Below are 22,055 nucleotides of genomic sequence, written 5' to 3'. Positions count from 1 at the left end.
TCCATTCCATTCCATTCCGGTTGATTCCATTCCATTTCTTTCCATTCCATTCCATTCCATTCCATTCCATTCTGGTTTATTCCATTCCATTCCATTCCATTCTATTCCATTCTATCCCATTCCATTCCATTCCATTCGGGATGATTCCATTCCATTCCATTCCATACCTTTCCATTGCTGTTGATTCCATTCCATTCCATTGCACTCCATTCCATTCCATTCCGTTTTTGTTGATTCCATTCCGTTCCAATCCATACCATTCCATTCCATTCCATTCCAGTTAATTCCATTCCATTCCATTTCATTCAATTCCATTCTGGTTGATTCCATTCCATTTCTTCCTATTCCATTCCATTCCATTCTATTCCATTCCATTCCATTCTATTCGCGTTGATTCCATTCCATCCCATTCCATTCCATTCCATCCCATTCCATTCCATTCCATTCGGGTTGATTCCATTGCATTCCATTCCATTCCATACCATTTGCGTGGATTCCTTTCCATTCCATTCAATTCCATTGCATTCCATTCCATTCGGGTTGATTCCTTTCCATTCCATTCCATTGCATTCCATTCCATACCATTCCATTCCATTCCACTCAGGTTGATTCCATTCCATTTCTTTCCATTCCATTCTATTCCATTCCATTCCATTCGGGTTTATTCCATTCCATTCCATTCCATTCCATTCCATTCCATTCCATTCCGTTCCATTCCATTCCATTCTATGCCATTCCAATCCATTCCATTCCGTTTGATTCCATTCCATTCCATTCCATACCATTCCATTCCTGTTGATTCCTTTCAATTCCACTCCATTCCATTCCATTCCGTTTGGGTGGTTTCCATTCCGTTCCAATCCATACCATTCCATTCCATTCGGGTTGATTCCATTCCATTCCATTCCATTCCATTTCATTGCATTCTGTTTGATTCCATTCCATTCCATTCCATTCCATTCCATTCCATTCCATTCCATTCCATTCTGGTTGATTCCATTCCATTCCATTCCATTCCATTTCATTACATTCCATTCGGGTTGATTCCATTCCATTCCATTCTATTCCATTCCATTCCATTCCATTCGCTTTGATTCCATTCCATTCGATTCCATTCCATTCGGATTGACTCCATTCCATTCCATTTCATTCCATTCTATTCCATTCCATTGCATTGCATTTCATTCCATTCGGGTAGATTCCGTTCTATTCCATTCCTATCCATACCATTCCATATCGGTTCATTCCATTCCATTCCATTCCATTCCATTCCATCCCATTCCATTTGGGTTGATTCCATTCCATTCCATTCCATTCCATTTCTTTCCAATCCATTCGGTTTCATTCCATTCCATTCCATTCCATGCCATTCGGTTGCTTCCATTCCAATCCAGAACATTCCATTCCGTTCCATTCAATTCCGGTTCATTCCATTCCATTCCATTCCATTCCATTCTATTCCATTCTGTTTAATTCCATTCCATTCCATTCCATTCGAGTTGATTCCATTCCATTCCATTCTATTCCATTCCATTCCATTCTATTCCATTCCATTCCATTCTATTCGCGTTGATTCCATTCCATCCCTTTCCATTCCATTCCATCCCATTCCATTCCATTCCATTCCATTCGGGTTGATTCCATTGCATTCCATTCCATTCCATTCTATTCCATTCCATTCGGGTTCATTCCATTCCATTCCGTTCCATTCGATTCCATTCCATTCCATTCCATTCGGGATGCTTCCATTCCAGTCAAGAACATTCCATTCCATTCCATTCCATTCCATTCCGGTTGATTCCATTGCATTCCATTCCATTCCATTTCATTCCATTCGGGTTGATTCCATTCCATTACATTCCATTACATTCCATTCTGGTTGATCCTATTCGATTCCATTCGCTTCAATTCCATTCCATTCCATTCCATTCGAGTTGCTTCCATTCCATTCCAGAACATTCCATTCCATTCCTTTCCATTCTTTCCATTCCATTCTATTCGGGTTCATTCCATTCCATTCCATTCCATTCCGTTCCATTCTGGTAGAATCCATTCCGTTCCATTCCAATGCATTCCATTCCATTCCGATTGATTCCATGCCATTCCTTTCCATTCCATTCCGTTCCATTCCATTCCATTCCGATTAATTCCATGCCATTCCATTGCATTCCATTCCATTCCACTCCATTCCTCTGTGGTTGATTCCATTCCATTCCATTCCATTCCATTCCATTCCATTCCATTCCTTTCCAATCCGTTTCATTCCATTCCATTGAATTTCAATCCATTCGGGTTGATTCCATTCCATTCCATTCCATTCCATTCCATTAGGGTTGATGCCATTCCATTCCATTCAACATCATTCTATTCCATTTGGGTTGATTCCATTCCATTCCATTCCATTCCATTACATTACATTCGGGTTAATTCCATTCCATTCCATTCCATTCGATTCCATTTCATTCCATTCCATTCGGGATGCTTCCATTCCAGTCAAGAACATTCCATTCCATTCCATTCCATTCCTATCCATTCCTTTCCATTCCGGTTTATCCGTTTACATTGCATTCCCTTCCTTTCGTTTTGATTCCATTCCATTCCATTCCATTCCACTCCATTCCATTCTGGTCGATTCCATTCCATTCCATTCCCTTCATTTCCATTCCATTCCATTCCATTCTGGTTGCTTCCATTCCGATCCAGAACATTCCATTCCATTCCTTTCCATTACATTCCATTCCGTTCCATTCGGGTTCATTCCATTCAATTCCATTCCATTCCATTCCATTCCATTCCATTCCATTCCATTCCGGTTGATTCCATTCCATTTATTTCCATTCCATTCCATTCCATTCCATTCCATTCCATTCTGGTTTATTCCATTCCATTCCATTCCATTCCATTCCATTCCATTCCATTCTATTCCATTCTATCCCATTCCATTCCATTCCATTCGGGATGATTCCATTCCATTCCATTCCATACCTTTCCATTGCTGTTGATTCCATTCCATTCCATTCCATTCCATTCCACTCCATTCCATTCCATTCCGTTTGTGTTGATTCCATTCCGTTCCAATCCATACCATTCCATTCCATTCCATTCCGGTTAATTCCATTCCATTCCATTTCATTCAATTCCATTCTGGTTGATTCCATTCCATTTCTTCCTATTCCATTCCATTCCATTCTATTCCATTCCATTCCATTCTATTCGCGTTGATTCCATTCCATCCCATTCCATTCCATTCCATCCCATTCCATTCCATTCCATTCGGGTTGATTCCATTGCATTCCATTCCATTCCATACCATTTGCGTGGATTCCATTCCATTCCATTCAATTCCATTGCATTCCATTCCATTCGGGCTGATTCCTTTCCATTCCATTCCATTGCATTCCATTCCATACCATTCCATTCCATTCCACTCAGGTTGATTCCATTCCATTTCTTTCCATTCCATTCCATTCCATTCCATTCCATTCCATTCGGGTTTATTCCATTCCACTCCATTCCATTCCATTCCATTCCATTCCATTCCATTCCATCCGTTCCATTCCATTCCATTCTATGCCATTCCAATCCATTCCATTCCGTTTGATTCCATTCCATTCCATTCCATACCATTCCATTCCTGTTGATTCCTTTCAATTCCACTCCATTCCATTCCATTCCGTTTGGGTTGATTCCATTCCGTTCCAATCCATACCATTCCATTCCATTCGGGTTGATTCCATTCCATTCCATTCCATTCCATTTCATTGCATTCTGTTTGATTCCATTCCATTCCATTCCATTCCATTCCATTCTGGTTGATTCCATTCCATTCCATTCCATTCCATTTCATTACATTCCATTCGGGTTGATTCCATTCCATTCCATTCTATTCCATTCCATTCCATTCAATTCGCTTTGATTCCATTCCATTCGATTCCATTCCATTCGGATTGACTCCATTCCATTCCATTTCATTCCATTCTATTCCATTCCATTGCATTCCATTTCATTCCATTCGGGTAGATTCCGTTCTCTTCCATTCCTATCCATACCATTCCATAGCGGTTCATTCCATTCCATTCCATTCCATTCCATTCCATTCCATTCCATCCCATTCCATTTGGGTTGATTCCATTCCATTCCATTCCATTCCATTTCATTCCAATCCATTCGGTTTCATTCCGTTCCATTCCATTCCATGCCATTCGGTTGCTTCCATTCCAATCCAGAACATTCCATTCCGTTCCATTCAATTCCGGTTCATTCCATTCCATTCCATTCCATTCCATTCTATTCCATTCTGTTTAATTCCATTCCATTCCATTCCATTCGAGTTGATTCCATTCCATTCCATTCTATTCCATTCCATTCCATTCTATTCCATTCCATTCCATTCTATTCTCGTTGATTCCATTCCATCCCTTTCCATTCCATTCCATCCCATTCCATTCCATTCCATTCCATTCCATTCCATTCGGGTTGATTCCATTGCATTCCATTCCATTCCATTCTATTCCATTCCATTCGGGTTCATTCCATTCCATTCCGTTCCATTCGATTCCATTCCATTCCATTCCATTCGGGATGCTTCCATTCCAGTCAAGAACATTCCATTCCATTCCATTCCATTCCATTCCATTCCATTCCGGTTGATTCCATTGCATTCCATTCCATTCCATTTCATTCCATTCGGGTTGATTCCATTCCATTACATTCCATTACATTCCATTCTGGTTGATCCTATTCGATTCCATTCGCTTCAATTCCATTCCATTCCATTCCATTCGAGTTGCTTCCATTCCATTCCAGAACATTCCATTCCATTCCTTTCCATTCTTTCCATTCCATTCTATTCGGGTTCATTCCATTCCATTCCATTCCATTCCGTTCCATTCTGATAGAATCCATTCCGTTCCATTCCAATCCATTCCATTCCATTCCGATTGATTCCATGCCATTCCTTTCCATTCCATTCCGTTCCATTCCATTCCATTCCGATTAATTCCATGCCATTCCATTGCATTCCATTCCATTCCACTCCATTCCTCTGTGGTTGATTCCATTCCATTCCATTCCATTCCATTCCATTCCATTCCATTCCTTTCCAATCCGTTTCATTCCATTCCATTCAATTTCAATCCATTCGGGTTGATTCCATTCCATTCCATTCCATTCCATTCCATTAGGGTTGATGCCATTCCATTCCATTCAACACCATTCTATTCCATTTGGGTTGATTCCATTCCATTCCATTCCATTCCATTACATTACATTCGGGTTAATTCCATTCCATTCCATTCCATTCGATTCCATTTCATTCCATTCCATTCGGGATGCTTCCATTCCAGTCAAGAACATTCCATTCCATTCCATTCCATTCCTATCCATTCCTTTCCATTCCGGTTTATCCCTTTACATTCCATTCCATTCCTTTCGTTTTGATTCCATTCCATTCCATTCCATTCCATTCCATTCGGTTTGATTCCATTCCATTCCATTACATTGCTTTCCATTCCATTCCATTTCATTCCATTCGGGTTGATTCCATTCCATTCCACTCCATTCCATTCTGGTCGATTCCATTCCATTCCATTCCCTTCATTTCCATTCCATTCCATTCCATTCTGGTTGCTTCCATTCCGATCCAGAACATTCCATTCCATTCCTTTCCATTACATTCCATTCCGTTCCATTCGGGTTCATTCCATTCAATTCCATTCCATTCCATTCCATTCCATTCCATTCCATTCCATTCCACTCGGGATGTTTCCATTCCATTTCATTCTATTCCATTCCATTCCATTCCAATCCATTCCATTCTGGATGATTACATTCCATTCCATTCGTGTTGATACCATTCCATTCCACGCCATTCCATTCCATTCCTTTAGGGTTGTTGCCGTTCAATTCCATTCCATACCATTCCATTCCAATCCATTCCATTCTGGATGATTACATTCCATTCCATTCGTGTTGATACCATTCCATTCCACGCCATTCCATTCCATTCCTTTAGGGTTGTTGCCGTTCAATTCCATTCCATACCATTCCATTATATTTGGGTTGATTCCATTCCATTCCATTCCATTACATTCGGGTTAATTCCATTCCATTCCTTCCCATTCGATTCCATTCCATTCCATTCCATTCGGGATGCTTCCACTCCAGTCAAGAACATTCCATTACATAACATTCCATTCCATTCCATTCCGGTTGATTCCATTGCATTCCATTCCATTCCATTTCATTCCATTCGGGTTGATTCCATTCCATTCCATTCCATTACATTCCATTCTGGTTGATCCTATTCGATTCCATTCGCTTCAATTCCATTCCATTCCATTCCATTCGAGTTGCTTCCATTCCAATCCAGAACATTCCATTCCATTCCTTTCCATTCTTTCCATTCCATTCTATTCGGGTTCATTCCATTCCATTCCATTCCATTCCGTTCCATTCTGGGAGAATCCATTCCGTTCCATTCCAATCCATTCCATTTCATTCCGATTGATTCCATGCCATTCCTTTCCATTCCATTCCATTCCGTTCCATTCCATTCCATTCCGATTAATTCCATTCCATTCCATTGCATTCCATTCCATTCCACTCCATTCCTCTGTGGTTGATTGCATTCCATTCCATTCCATTCCATTCCATTCCATTCCATTCCTTTCCAATCCGTTTCATTCCATTCCATTCAATTTCAATCCATTCGGGTTGATTCCATTCCATTCCATTCCTTTCCATTATATTCCATTGCATTCCATTCCATTCGGGTTCATTCCATTCCATTCCATGCCATTCCATTCCATTCCATTCCATTCCATTCCATTCCATTCCCTTCGTGTTGAATCCATTCCATTCCCTTCCATTCCATCCCATTCCATTCTATTCCATTCCATTCCGATACATTCCATTCCATTCCCTTCCATTCGTGTTGATTCCATTCCATGCCATGCCATTCCATTCCATTCCGGTTGATTCCATTCCATTTCATTCCATTCCACTCCATTCCATTCCATTTCCTTCGTGTTGATTCCATTCCATTCCATTCCATTCCGTTCCCTTCCATTCCATTCCATTAGAGTTGATTCCATTCCATTCCATTCAATTCCATTCCATTCCATTTCATTCCATTCTCGATGATTCCATTCCATTCCATTCCATTCCATTCGGGTTGATTCCATTCCATTTCATTCCATTAGATTCCATTCCTTTCCATTCCATTCGTGTTAATTCCATGCCATTCCACTCCATTCCATTGCCTTCCATTCCATTCCATTCCATTCGGGTTGCTTCTATTCCATTCCAGAACATTCCATTCCATTCCATTCCGATTGATTCCATTCCATTCCATTGCATTCCATTCCATTCCACTCCATTCCATTGTGGTTGATTTCTTTCCATTCCATTCCATTCCATTCCTTTCCATTCCGTTTCACTCCATTCCGTTCAATTTCATTCCATTCGGGTTGAATCCATTCCATTCCATTCCTTTCCATTATATTCCATTCCATTCCATTCCATTCGGGTTGATTCCATTCCATTCCATTCCATTCCATTCCATTCCATTCCATTCCATTCCCTTCGGGTTGAATAAATTCCATTCCCTTCCATTCCATTCCATTCCATTCGGGTTGATTCCATTCCATTCCATTCCATTCCATTCCATTCCATTCCATTCCATTCCATTCCATTCCGGTTGATTCCATTCCATTTCTTTCCATTCCATTCCATTCCATTCCATTCCATTCTGGTTTATTCCATTCCATTCCATTCCATTCCATTCCATTCCATTCTATTCCATTCTATCCCATTCCATTCCATTCCATTCGGGATGATTCCATTCCATTCCATTCCATACCTTTCCATTGCTGTTGATTCCATTCCATTCCATTCCATTCCATTCCACTCCATTCCATTCCATTCCGTTTTTGTTGATTCCATTCCGTTCCAATCCATACCATTCCATTCCATTCCATTCCAGTTAATTCCATTCCATTCCATTTCATTCAATTCCATTCTGGTTGATTCCATTCCATTTCTTCCTATTCCATTCCATTCCATTATATTCCATTCCATTCCATTCTATTCGCGTTGATTCCATTCCATCCCATTCCATTCCATTCCATCCCATTCCATTCCATTCCATTCGGGTTGATTCCATTGCATTCCATTCCATTCCATACCATTTGCGTGGATTCCATTCCATTCCATTCAATTCCATTGCATTCCATTCCATTCGGGTTGATTCCTTTCCATTCCATTCCATTGCATTCCATTCCATACCATTCCATTCCATTCCACTCAGGTTGATTCCATTCCATTTCTTTCCATTCCTTTCAATTCCATTCCATTCCATTCGGGTTCATTCCATTCCATTCCATTCCATTCCATTCCATTCCGTTCCATTCCATTCCATTCTATGCCATTCCAATCCATTCCATTCCGTTTGATTCCATTCCATTCCATTCCATACCATTCCATTCCTGTTGATTCCTTTCAATTCCACTCCATTCCATTCCATTCCGTTTGGGTTGATTCCATTCCGTTCCAATCCATACCATTCCATTCCATTCGGGTTGATTCCATTCCATTCCATTCCATTCCATTTCATTGCATTCTGTTTGATTCCATTCCATTCCATTCCATTCCATTCCATTCCATTCTGGTTGATTCCATTCCATTCCATTCCATTCCATTTCATTACATTCCATTCGGGTTGATTCCATTCCATTCCATTCTATTCCATTCCATTGCATTCCATTCGCTTTGATTCCATTCCATTCGATTCCATTCCATTCGGATTGACTCCATTCCATTCCATTTCATTCCATTCTATTCCATTCCATTGCATTGCATTTCATTCCATTCGGGTAGATTCCGTTCTATTCCATTCCTATCCATACCATTCCATACCGGTTCATTCCATTCCATTCCATTCCATTCCATTCCATTCCATCCCATTCCATTTGGGTTGATTCCATTCCATTACATTCCATTCCATTTCATTCCAATCAATTCGGTTTCATTCCATTCCATTCCATTCCATGCCATTCGGTTGCTTCCATTCCAATCCAGAACATTCCATTCCGTTCCATTCAATTCCGGTTCATTCCATTCCATTCCATTCCATTCCATTCTATTCCATTCGGTTTGATTCCATTCCATTCCATTCCATTCGAGTTGATTCCATTCCATTCCATTCTATTCCATTCCATTCCATTCCATTCCATTCTATTCGCGTTGATTCCATTCCATCCCTTTCCATTCCATTCCATTCCATTCCATTCCATTCCATTCCATTCCATTCCATTCCATTCGGGTTGATTCCATTGCATTCCATTCCATTCCATTCTATTCCATTCCATTCGGGTTCATTCCATTCCATTCCGTTCCATTCGATTCCATTCCATTCCATTCCATTCGGGATGCTTCCATTCCAGTCAAGAACATTCCATTCCATTCCATTCCATTCCATTCCGGTTGATTCCATTGCATTCCATTCCATTCCATTTCATTCCATTCGGGTTGATTCCATTCGATTCCATTCGCTTCAATTCCATTCCATTCCATTCCATTCGAGTTGCTTCCATTCCATTCCAGAACATTCCATTCCATTCCATTCCATTCCATTCCGTTCTATTCCATTCTATCCCATTCCATTCCATTCCATTCGGGATGATTCCATTCCATTCCATTGCATACCTTTCCATTGCTGTTGATTCCATTCCATTCCATTCCATTCCATTCCACTCCATTCCATTCCATTCCGTTTGTGTTGATTCCATTCCGTTCCAATCCATACCATTCCATTCCATTCCATTCCGGTTAATTCCATTCCATTCCATTTCATTCAATTCCATTCTGGTTGATTCCATTCCATTTCTTCCTATTCCATTCCATTCCATTCTATTCCATTCCATTCCATTCTATTCGCGTTGATTCCATTCCATCCCATTCCATTCCATTCCATCCCATTCCATTCCATTCCATTCGGTTTGATTCCATTGCATTCCATTCCATTCCATACCATTTGCGTGGATTCCCTTCCATTCCATTCAATTCCATTGCATTCCATTCCATTCGGGTTGATTCCTTTCCATTCCATTCCATTGCATTCCATTCCATACCATTCCATTCCATTCCACTCAGGTTGATTCCATTCCATTTCTTTCCATTCCATTCCATTCCATTCCATTCCATTCCATTCGGGTTTATTCCATTCCACTCCATTCCATTCCATTCCATTCCATTCCATTCCATTCCATCCGTTCCATTCCATTCCATTCTATGCCATTCCAATCCATTCCATTCCGTTTGATTCCATTCCATTCCATTCCATACCATTCCATTCCTGTTGATTCCTTTCAATTCCACTCCATTCCATTCCATTCCGTTTGGGTTGATTCCATTCCGTTCCAATCCATACCATTCCATTCCATTCGGGTTGATTCCATTCCATTCCATTCCATTCCATTTCATTGCATTCTGTTTGATTCCATTCCATTCCATTCCATTCCATTCCATTCCATTCTGGTTGATTCCATTCCATTCCATTCCATTCCATTTCATTACATTCCATTCGGGTTGATTCCATTCCATTCCATTCTATTCCATTCCATTCCATTCAATTCGCTTTGATTCCATTCCATTCGATTCCATTCCATTCGGATTGACTCCATTCCATTCCATTTCATTCCATTCTATTCCATTCCATTGCATTCCATTTCATTCCATTCGGGTAGATTCCGTTCTCTTCCATTCCTATCCATACCATTCCATAACGGTTCATTCCATTCCATTCCATTCCATTCCATTCCCTTCGGGTTGAATAAATTCCATTCCCTTCCATTCCATTCCATTCCATTCGGGTTGATTCCATTCCATTCCATTCCATTCCATTCCATTCCATTCCATTCCATTCCATTCCGGTTGATTCCATTCCATTTCTTTCCATTCAATTCCATTCCATTCCATTCCATTCCATTCCATTCCATTCTGGTTTATTTCATTCCATTCCATTCCATTCCATTCCATTCTATTCCATTCTATCCCATTCCATTCCATTCCATTCGGGATGATTCCATTCCATTCCATTGCATACATTTCCATTGCTGTTGATTCCATTCCATTCCATTCCATTCCATTCCACTCCATTCCATTCCATTCCGTTTGTGTTGATTCCATTCCGTTCCAATCCATACCATTCCATTCCATTCCATTCCGGTTAATTCCATTCCATTCCATTTCATTCATTTCCATTCTGGTTGATTCCATTCCATTTCTTCCTATTCCATTCCATTCCATTCTATTCCATTCCATTCCATTCTATTCGCGTTGATTCCATTCCATCCCATTCCATTCCATTCCATCCCATTCCATTCCATTCCATTCGGTTTGATTCCATTGCATTCCATTCCATTCCATACCATTTGCGTGGATTCCCTTCCATTCCATTCAATTCCATTGCATTCCATTCCATTCGGGTTGATTCCTTTCCATTCCATTCCATTGCATTCCATTCCATACCATTCCATTCCATTCCACTCAGGTTGATTCCATTCCATTTCTTTCCATTCCATTCCATTCCATTCCATTCCATTCCATTCGGGTTTATTCCATTCCACTCCATTCCATTCCATTCCATTCCATTCCATTCCATCCGTTCCATTCCATTCCATTCTATGCCATTCCAATCCATTCCATTCCGTTTGATTCCATTCCATTCCATTCCATACCATTCCATTCCTGTTGATTCCTTTCAATTCCACTCCATTCCATTCCATTCCGTTTGGGTTGATTCCATTCCGTTCCAATCCATACCATTCCATTCCATTCGGGTTGATTCCATTCCATTCCATTCCATTCCATTTCATTGCATTCTGTTTGATTCCATTCCATTCCATTCCATTCCATTCCATTCCATTCTGGTTGATTCCATTCCATTCCATTCCATTCCATTTCATTACATTCCATTCGTGTTGATTCCATTCCATTCCATTCTATTCCATTCCATTCCATTCAATTCGCTTTGATTCCATTCCATTCGATTCCATTCCATTCGGATTGACTCCATTCCATTCCATTTCATTCCATTCTATTCCATTCCATTGCATTCCATTTCATTCCATTCGGGTAGATTCCGTTCTCTTCCATTCCTATCCATACCATTCCATAACGGTTCATTCCATTCCATTCCATTCCATTCCATTCCATCCCATTCCATTTGGGTTGATTCCATTCCATTCCATTCCATTCCATTTCATTCCAATCCATTCGGTTTCATTCCGTTCCATTCCATTCCATGCCATTCGGTTGCTTCCATTCCAATCCAGAACATTCCATTCCGTTCCATTCAATTCCGGTTCATTCCATTCCATTCCATTCCATTCCATTCCATTCCATTCTATTCCATTCTGTTTAATTCCATTCCATTCCATTCCATTCGAGTTGATTCCATTCCATTCCATTCTATTCCATTCCATTCCATTCTATTCCATTCCATTCCATTCTATTCGCGTTGATTCCATTCCATCCCTTTCCATTCCATTCCATCCCATTCCATTCCATTCCATTCCATTCCATTCGGGTTGATTCCATTGCATTCCATTCCATTCCATTCTATTCCATTCCATTCGGGTTCATTCCATTCCATTCCGTTCCATTTGATTCCATTCCATTCCATTCCATTCGGGATTCTTCCATTCCAGTCAAGAACATTCCATTCCATTCCATTCCATTCCATTCCATTCCATTCCGGTTGATTCCATTGCATTCCATTCCATTCCATTTCATTCCATTCGGGTTGATTCCATTCCATTACATTCCATTACATTCCATTCTGGTTGATCCTATTCGATTCCATTCGCTTCAATTCCATTCCATTCCATTCCATTCGAGTTGCTTCCATTCCATTCCAGAACATTCCATTCCATTCCTTTCCATTCTTTCCATTCCATTCTATTCGGGTTCATTCCATTCCATTCCATTCCATTCCGTTCCATTCTGGTAGAATCCATTCCGTTCCATTCCAATCCATTCCATTCCATTCCGATTGATTCCATGCCATTCCTTTCCATTCCATTCCGTTCCATTCCATTCCATTCCGATTAATTCCATGCCCTTCCATTGCATTCCATTCCATTCCACTCCATTCCTCTGTGGTTGATTCCATTCCATTCCATTCCATTCCATTCCATTCCATTCCATTCCATTCCTTTCCAATCCGTTTCATTCCATTCCATTCAATTTCAATCCATTCGGGTTGATTCCATTCCATTCCATTCCATTCCATTAGGGTTGATGCCATTCCATTCCATTCAACACCATTCTATTCCATTTGGGTTGATTCCATTCCATTCCATTCCATTCCATTACATTACATTCGGGTTAATTCCATTCCATTCCATTCCATTCGATTCCATTTCATTCCATTCCATTCGGGATGCTTCCATTCCAGTCAAGAACATTCCATTCCATTCCATTCCATTCCTATCCATTCCTTTCCATTCCGGTTTATCCCTTTACATTCCATTCCATTCCTTTCGTTTTGATTCCATTCCATTCCATTCCATTCCATTCCATTCGGTTTGATTCCATTCCATTCCATTACATTGCTTTCCATTCCATTCCATTTCATTCCATTCGGGTTGATTCCATTCCATTCCACTCCATTACATTCTGGTCGATTCCATTCCATTCCATTCCCTTCATTTCCATTCCATTCCATTCCATTCTGGTTGCTTCCATTCCGATCCAGAACATTCCATTCCATTCCTTTCCATTACATTCCATTCCGTTCCATTCGGGTTCATTCCATTCAATTCCATTCCATTCCATTCCATTCCATTCCATTCCATTCCACTCGGGATGTTTCCATTCCATTTCATTCTATTCCATTCCATTCCATTCCAATCCATTCCATTCTGGATGATTACATTCCATTCCATTCGTTTTGATACCATTCCATTCCACGCCATTCCATTCCATTCCTTTATGGTTGTTGCCGTTCAATTCCATTCCATACCATTCCATTATATTTGGGTTGATTCCATTCCATTCCATTACATTCGGGTTAATTCCATTCCATTCCTTCCCATTCGATTCCATTCCATTCCATTCCATTCGGGATGCTTCCATTCCAGTCAAGAACATTCCATTACATAACATTCCATTCCATTCCATTCCGGTTGATTCCATTGCATTCCATTCCATTCCATTTCATTCCATTCGGGTTGATTCCATTTCATTCCATTCCATTACATTCCATTCTGGTTGATCCTATTCGATTCCATTCGCTTCAATTCCATTCCATTCCATTCCATTCGAGTTGCTTCCATTCCAATCCAGAACATTCCATTCCATTCCTTTCCATTCTTTCCATTCCATTCTATTCGGGTTCATTCCATTCCATTCCATTCCATTCCGTTCCATTCTGGTAGAATCCATTCCGTTCCATTCCAATCCATTCCATTTCATTCCGATTGATTCCATGCCATTCCTTTCCATTCCATTCCATTCCGTTCCATTCCATTCCATTCCGATTAATTCCATTTCATTCCATTGCATTCCATTCCATTCCACTCCATTCCTCTGTGGTTGATTGCATTCCATTCCATTCCATTCCATTCCATTCCATTCCATTCCATTCCTTTCCAATCCGTTTCATTCCATTCCATTCAATTTCAATCCATTCGGGTTGATTCCATTCCATTCCATTCCTTTCCATTATATTCCATTGCATTCCATTCCATTCGGGTTCATTCCATTCCATTCCATTCCATTCCATTCCATTCCATTCCCTTCGTGTTGAATCCATTCCATTCCCTTCCATTCCATCCCATTCCATTCTATTCCATTCCATTCCGATACATTCCATTCCATTCCCTTCCATTCGTGTTGCTTCCATTCCATGCCATGCCATTCCATTCCATTCCGGTTGATTCCATTCCATTCCATTCCATTCCACTCCATTCCATTCCATTTCATTTCCTTCGTGTTGATTCCATTCCATTCCATTCCATTCCGTTCCCTTCCATTCCATTCCATTAGAGTTTATTCCATTCCATTCCATTCAATTCCATTCCATTCCATTTCATTCCATTCTCGATGATTCCATTCCATTCCATTCCATTCCATTCGGGTTGATTCCATTCCATTTCATTCCATTAGATTCCATTCCTTTCCATTCCATTCGTGTTAATTCCATGCCATTCCACTCCATTCCATTGCCTTCCACTCCATTCCATTCCATTCGGGTTGCTTCTATTCCATTCCAGAACATTCCATTCCATTCCATTCCGATTGATTCCATTCCATTCCATTGCATTCCATTCCATTCCACTCCATTCCATTGTGGTTGATTTCTTTCCATTCCATTCCATTCCATTCCTTTCCATTCCGTTTCACTCCATTCCGTTCAATTTCATTCCATTCGGGTTGAATCCATTCCATTCCATTCCTTTCCATTATATTCCATTCCATTCCATTCCATTCGGGTTCATTCCATTCCATTCCATTCCATTCCATTCCATTCCATTCCATTCCATTCCCTTCGGGTTGAATAAATTCCATTCCCTTCCATTCCATTCCATTCCATTCGGGTTGATTCCATTCCATTCCATTCCATTCCATTCTATTCCATTCCATTCCGGTTGATTCCATTCCATTTCTTTCCATTCCATTCCATTCCATTCCGTTCCATTCTGGTTTATTCCATTCCATTCCATTCCATTCTATTCCATTCTATCCCATTCCATTCCATTCCATTCGGGATGATTCCATTCCATTCCATTCCATACCTTTCCATTGCTGTTGATTCCATTCCATTCCATTCCATTCCATTCCACTCCATTCCATTCCATTCCGTTTTTGTTGATTCCATTCCGTTCCAATCCATACCATTCCATTCCATTCCATTCCAGTTAATTCCATTCCATTCCATTTCATTCAATTCCATTCTGGTTGATTCCATTCCATTTCTTCCTATTCCATTCCATTCCATTCTATTCCATTCCATTCCATTCTATTCGCGTTGATTCCATTCCATCCCATTCCATTCCATTCCATCCCATTCCATTCCATTCCATTCGGGTTGATTCCATTGCATTCCATTCCATTCCATACCATTTGCGTGGATTCCATTCCATTCCATTCAATTCCATTGCATTCCATTCCATTCGGGTTGATTCCTTTCCATTCCATTCCATTGCATTCCATTCCATACCATTCCATTCCATTCCACTCAGGTTGATTCCATTCCATTTCTTTCCATTCCATTCTATTCCATTCCATTCCATTCGGGTTTATTCCATTCCATTCCATTCCATTCCATTCCATTCCATTCCGTTCCATTCCATTCCATTCTATGCCATTCCAATCCATTCCATTCCGTTTGATTCCATTCCATTCCATTCCATACCATTCCATTCCTGTTGATTCCTTTCAATTCCACTCCATTCCATTCCATTCCGTTTGGGTTGATTCCATTCCGTTCCAATCCATACCATTCCATTCCATTCGGGTTGATTCCATTCCATTCCATTCCATTCCATTTCATTGCATTCTGTTTGATTCCATTCCATTCCATTCCATTCCATTCCATTCCATTCCATTCCATTCTGGTTGATTCCATTCCATTCCATTCCATTCCATTTCATTACATTCCATTCGGGTTGATTCCATTCCATTCCATTCTATTCCATTCCATTCCATTCCATTCGCTTTGATTCCATTCCATTCGATTCCATTCCATTCGGATTGACTCCATTCCATTCCATTTCATTCCATTCTATTCCATTCCATTGCATTGCATTTCATTCCATTCGGGTAGATTCCGTTCTATTCCATTCCTATCCATACCATTCCATACCGGTTCATTCCATTCCATTCCATTCCATTCCATTCCATCCCATTCCATTTGGGTTGATTCCATTCCATTCCATTCCATTCCATTTCATTCCAATCCATTCGGTTTCATTCCATTCCATTCCATTCCATGCCATTCGGTTGCTTCCATTCCAATCCAGAACATTCCATTCCGTTCCATTCAATTCCGGTTCATTCCATTCCATTCCATTCCATTCCATTCTATTCCATTCTGTTTAATTCCATTCCATTCCATTCCATTCGAGTTGATTCCATTCCATTCCATTCTATTCCATTCCATTCCATTCCATTCCATTCCATTCCATTCTATTCGCGTTGATTCCATTCCATCCCTTTCCATTCCATTCCATCCCATTCCATTCCATTCCATTCCATTCCATTCCATTCGGGTTGATTCCATTGCATTCCATTCCATTCCATTCTATTCCATTCCATTCGGGTTCATTCCATTCCATTCCGTTCCATTCGATTCCATTCCATTCCATTCCATTCGGGATGCTTCCATTCCAGTCAAGAACATTCCATTCCATTCCATTCCATTCCATTCCATTCCATTCCGGTTGATTCCATTGCATTCCATTCCATTCCATTTCATTCCATTCGGGTTGATTCCATTCCATTACATTCCATTACATTCCATTCTGGTTGATCCTATTCGATTCCATTCGCTTCAATTCCATTCCATTCCATTCCATTCGAGTTGCTTCCATTCCATTCCAGAACATTCCATTCCATTCCTTTCCATTCTTTCCATTCCATTCTATTCGGGTTCATTCCATTCCATTCCATTCCATTCCGTTCCATTCTGGTAGAATCCATTCCGTTCCATTCCAATCCATTCCATTCCATTCCGATTGATTCCATGCCATTCCTTTCCATTCCATTCCGTTCCATTCCATTCCATTCCGATTAATTCCATGCCATTCCATTGCATTCCATTCCATTCCACTCCATTCCTCTGTGGTTGATTCCATTCCATTCCATTCCATTCCATTCCATTCCATTCCTTTCCAATCCGTTTCATTCCATTCCATTCAATTTCAATCCATTCGGGTTGATTCCATTCCATTCCATTCCATTCCATTCCATTAGGGTTGATGCCATTCCATTCCATTCAACAGCATTCTATTCCATTTGGGTTGATTCCATTCCATTCCATTCCATTCCATTACATTACATTCGGGTTAATTCCATTCCATTCCATTCCATTCGATTCCATTTCATTCCATTCCATTCGGGATGCTTCCATTCCAGTCAAGAACATTCCATTCCATTCCATTCCATTCCTATCCATTCCTTTCCATTCCGGTTTATCCCTTTACATTGCATTCCATTCCTTTCGTTTTGATTCCATTCCATTCCATTCCATTCCACTCCATTCCATTCTGGTCGATTCCATTCCATTCCATTCCCTTCATTTCCATTCCATTCCATTCCATTCTGGTTGCTTCCATTCCGATCCAGAACATTCCATTCCATTCCTTTCCATTACATTCCATTCCGTTCCATTCGGGTTCATTCCATTCAATTCCATTCCATTCCATTCCATTCCATTCCATTCCATTCCATTCCGGTTGATTCCATTCCATTTCTTTCCATTCCATTCCATTCCATTCCATTCCATTCCATTCTGGTTTATTCCATTCCATTCCATTCCATTCCATTCCATTCCATTCCATTCCATTCCATTCCATTCCATTCCATTCCATTCCATTCTATTCCATTCTATCCCATTCCATTCCATTCCATTCGGGATGATTCCATTCCATTCCATTCCATACCTTTCCATTGCTGTTGATTCCATTCCATTCCATTCCATTCCATTCCACTCCATTCCATTCCATTCCGTTTGTGTTGATTCCATTCCGTTCCAATCCATACCATTCCATTCCATTCCATTCCGGTTAATTCCATTCCATTCCATTTCATTCAATTCCATTCTGGTTGATTCCATTCCATTTCTTCCTATTCCATTCCATTCCATTCTATTCCATTCCATTCCATTCTATTCGCGTTGATTCCATTCCATCCCATTCCATTCCATTCCATCCCATTCCATTCCATTCCATTCGGGTTGATTCCATTGCATTCCATTCCATTCCATACCATTTGCGTGGATTCCATTCCATTCCATTCAATTCCATTGCATTCCATTCCATTCGGGTTGATTCCTTTCCATTCCATTCCATTGCATTCCATTCCATACCATTCCATTCCATTCCACTCAGGTAGATTCCATTCCATTTCTTTCCATTCCATTCCATTCCATTCCATTCCATTCGGGTTTATTCCATTCCACTCCATTCCATTCCATTCCATTCCATTCCATTCCATCCGTTCCATTCCATTCCATTCTATGCCATTCCAATCCATTCCATTCCGTTTGATTCCATTCCATTCCATTCCATACCATTCCATTCCTGTTGATTCCTTTCAATTCCACTCCATTCCATTCCATTCCGTTTGGGTTGATTCCATTCCGTTCCAATCCATACCATTCCATTCCATTCGGGTTGATTCCATTCCATTCCATTCCATTCCATTTCATTGCATTCTGTTTGATTCCATTCCATTCCATTCCATTCCATTCCATTCTGGTTGATTCCATTCCATTCCATTCCATTCCATTTCATTACATTCCATTCGGGTTGATTCCATTCCATTCCATTCTATTCCATTCCATTCCATTCAATTCGCTTTGATTCCATTCCATTCGATTCCATTCCATTCGGATTGACTCCATTCCATTCCGTTTCATTCCATTCTATTCCATTCCATTGCATTCCATTTCATTCCATTCGGGTAGATTCCGTTCTCTTCCATTCCTATCCATACCATTCCATAGCGGTTCATTCCATTCCATTCCATTCCATTCCATTCCATTCCATTCCATTCCATTCCATCCCATTCCATTTGGGTTGATTCCATTCCATTCCAATCCATTCCATTTCATTCCAATCCATTCGGTTTCATTCCGTTCCATTCCATTCCATGCCATTCGGTTGCTTCCATTCCAATCCAGAACATTCCATTCCGTTCCATTCAATTCCGGTTCATTCCATTCCATTCCATTCCATTCCATTCTATTCCATTCTGTTTAATTCCATTCCATTCCATTCCATTCGGGTTGATTCCATTCCATTCCATTCTATTCCATTCCATTCCATTCTATTCCATTCCATTCCATTCTATTCGCGTTGATTCCATTCCATCCCTTTCCATTCCATTCCATCCCATTCCATTCCATTCCATTCCATTCCATTCGGGTTGATTCCATTGCATTCCATTCCATTCCATTCTATTCCATTCCATTCGGGTTCATTCCATTCCATTCCGTTCCATTTGATTCCATTCCATTCCATTCCATTCGGGATTCTTCCATTCCAGTCAAGAACATTCCATTCCATTCCATTCCATTCCATTCCATTCCGGTTGATTCCATTGCATTCCATTCCATTCCATTTCATTCCATTCGGGTTGATTCCATTCCATTACATTCCATTACATTCCATTCTGGTTGATCCTATTCGATTCCATTCGCTTCAATTCCATTCCATTCCATTCCATTCGAGTTGCTTCCATTCCATTCCAGAACATTCCATTCCATTCCTTTCCATTCTTTCCATTCCATTCTATTCGGGTTCATTCCGTTCCATTCCATTCCATTCCGTTCCATTCTGGTAGAATCCATTCCGTTCCATTCCAATCCATTCCATTCCATTCCGATTGATTCCATGCCATTCCTTTCCATTCCATTCCGTTCCATTCCATTCCATTCCGATTAATTCCATGCCATTCCATTGCATTCCATTCCATTCCACTCCATTCCTCTGTGGTTGATTCCATTCCATTCCATTCCATTCCTTTCCAATCCGTTTCATTCCATTCCATTCAATTTCAATCCATTCGGGTTGATTCCATTCCATTCCATTCCATTCCATTCCATTACATTCGGGTTAATTCCATTCCATTCCATTCCATTTCATTCCATTCCATTCGGGATGCTTCCATTCCAGTCAAGAACATTCCATTCCATTCCATTCCATTCCTATCCATTCCTTTCCATTCCGGTTTATCCCTTTACATTCCATTCCATTCCTTTCGTTTTGATTCCATTCCATTCCATTCCATTCCATTCCATTCGGTTTGATTCCATTCCATTCCATTACATTGCTTTCCATTCCATTCCATTTCATTCCATTCGGGTTGATTCCATTCCATTCCACTCCATTCCATTCTGGTCGATTCCATTCCATTCCATTCCCTTCATTTCCATTCCATTCCATTCCATTCTGGTTGCTTCCATTCCGATCCAGAACATTCCATTCCATTCCTTTCCATTACATTCCATTCCGTTCGATTCGGGTTCATTCCATTCAATTCCATTCCATTCCATTCCATTCCATTCCATTCCATTCCATTCCACTCGGGATGTTTCCATTCCATTTCATTCTATTCCATTCCATTCCATTCCAATCCATTCCATTCTGGATGATTACATTGCATTCCATTCGTGTTGATACCATTCCATTCCACGCCTTTCCATTCCATTCCTTTAGGGTTGTTGCCGTTCAATTCCATTCCATACCATTCCATTATATTTGGGTTGATTCCATTCCATTCCATTCCATTACATTCGGGTTAATTCCATTCCATTCCTTCCCATTCGATTCCATTCCATTCCATTCCATTCGGGATGCTTCCATTCCAGTCAAGAACATTCCATTACATAACATTCCATTCCATTCCATTCCGGTTGATTCCATTGCATTCCATTCCATTCCATTTCATTCCATTCGGGTTGATTCCATTCCATTCCATTCCACTACATTCCATTCTGGTTGATCCTATTCGATTCCATTCGCTTCAATTCCATTCCATTCCATTCCATTCGGGATGCTTCCATTCCAGTCAAGAACATTCCATTACATAACATTCCATTCCATTCCATTCCGGTTGATTCCATTCCATTCCATTCCATTCCATTCCATTCTGGTTGATCCTATTCGATTCCATTCGCTTCAATTCCATTCCATTCCATTCCATTCGAGTTGCTTCCATTCCAATCCAGAACATTCCATTCCATTCCTTTCCATTCTTTCCATTCCATTCTATTCGGGTTCATTCCATTCCATTCCATTCCATTCCGTTCCATTCTGGTAGAATCC

The sequence above is a fragment of the Pan paniscus genome, chromosome 18 (assembly GCF_029289425.2).
Source record: "Pan paniscus chromosome 18, NHGRI_mPanPan1-v2.0_pri, whole genome shotgun sequence".
In the NCBI taxonomy this organism is placed as follows: domain Eukaryota; kingdom Metazoa; phylum Chordata; class Mammalia; order Primates; family Hominidae; genus Pan; species Pan paniscus.
The sequence above is the reverse complement of the archived record's forward strand: the minus strand, read 5'-3'. Positions refer to the sequence as shown.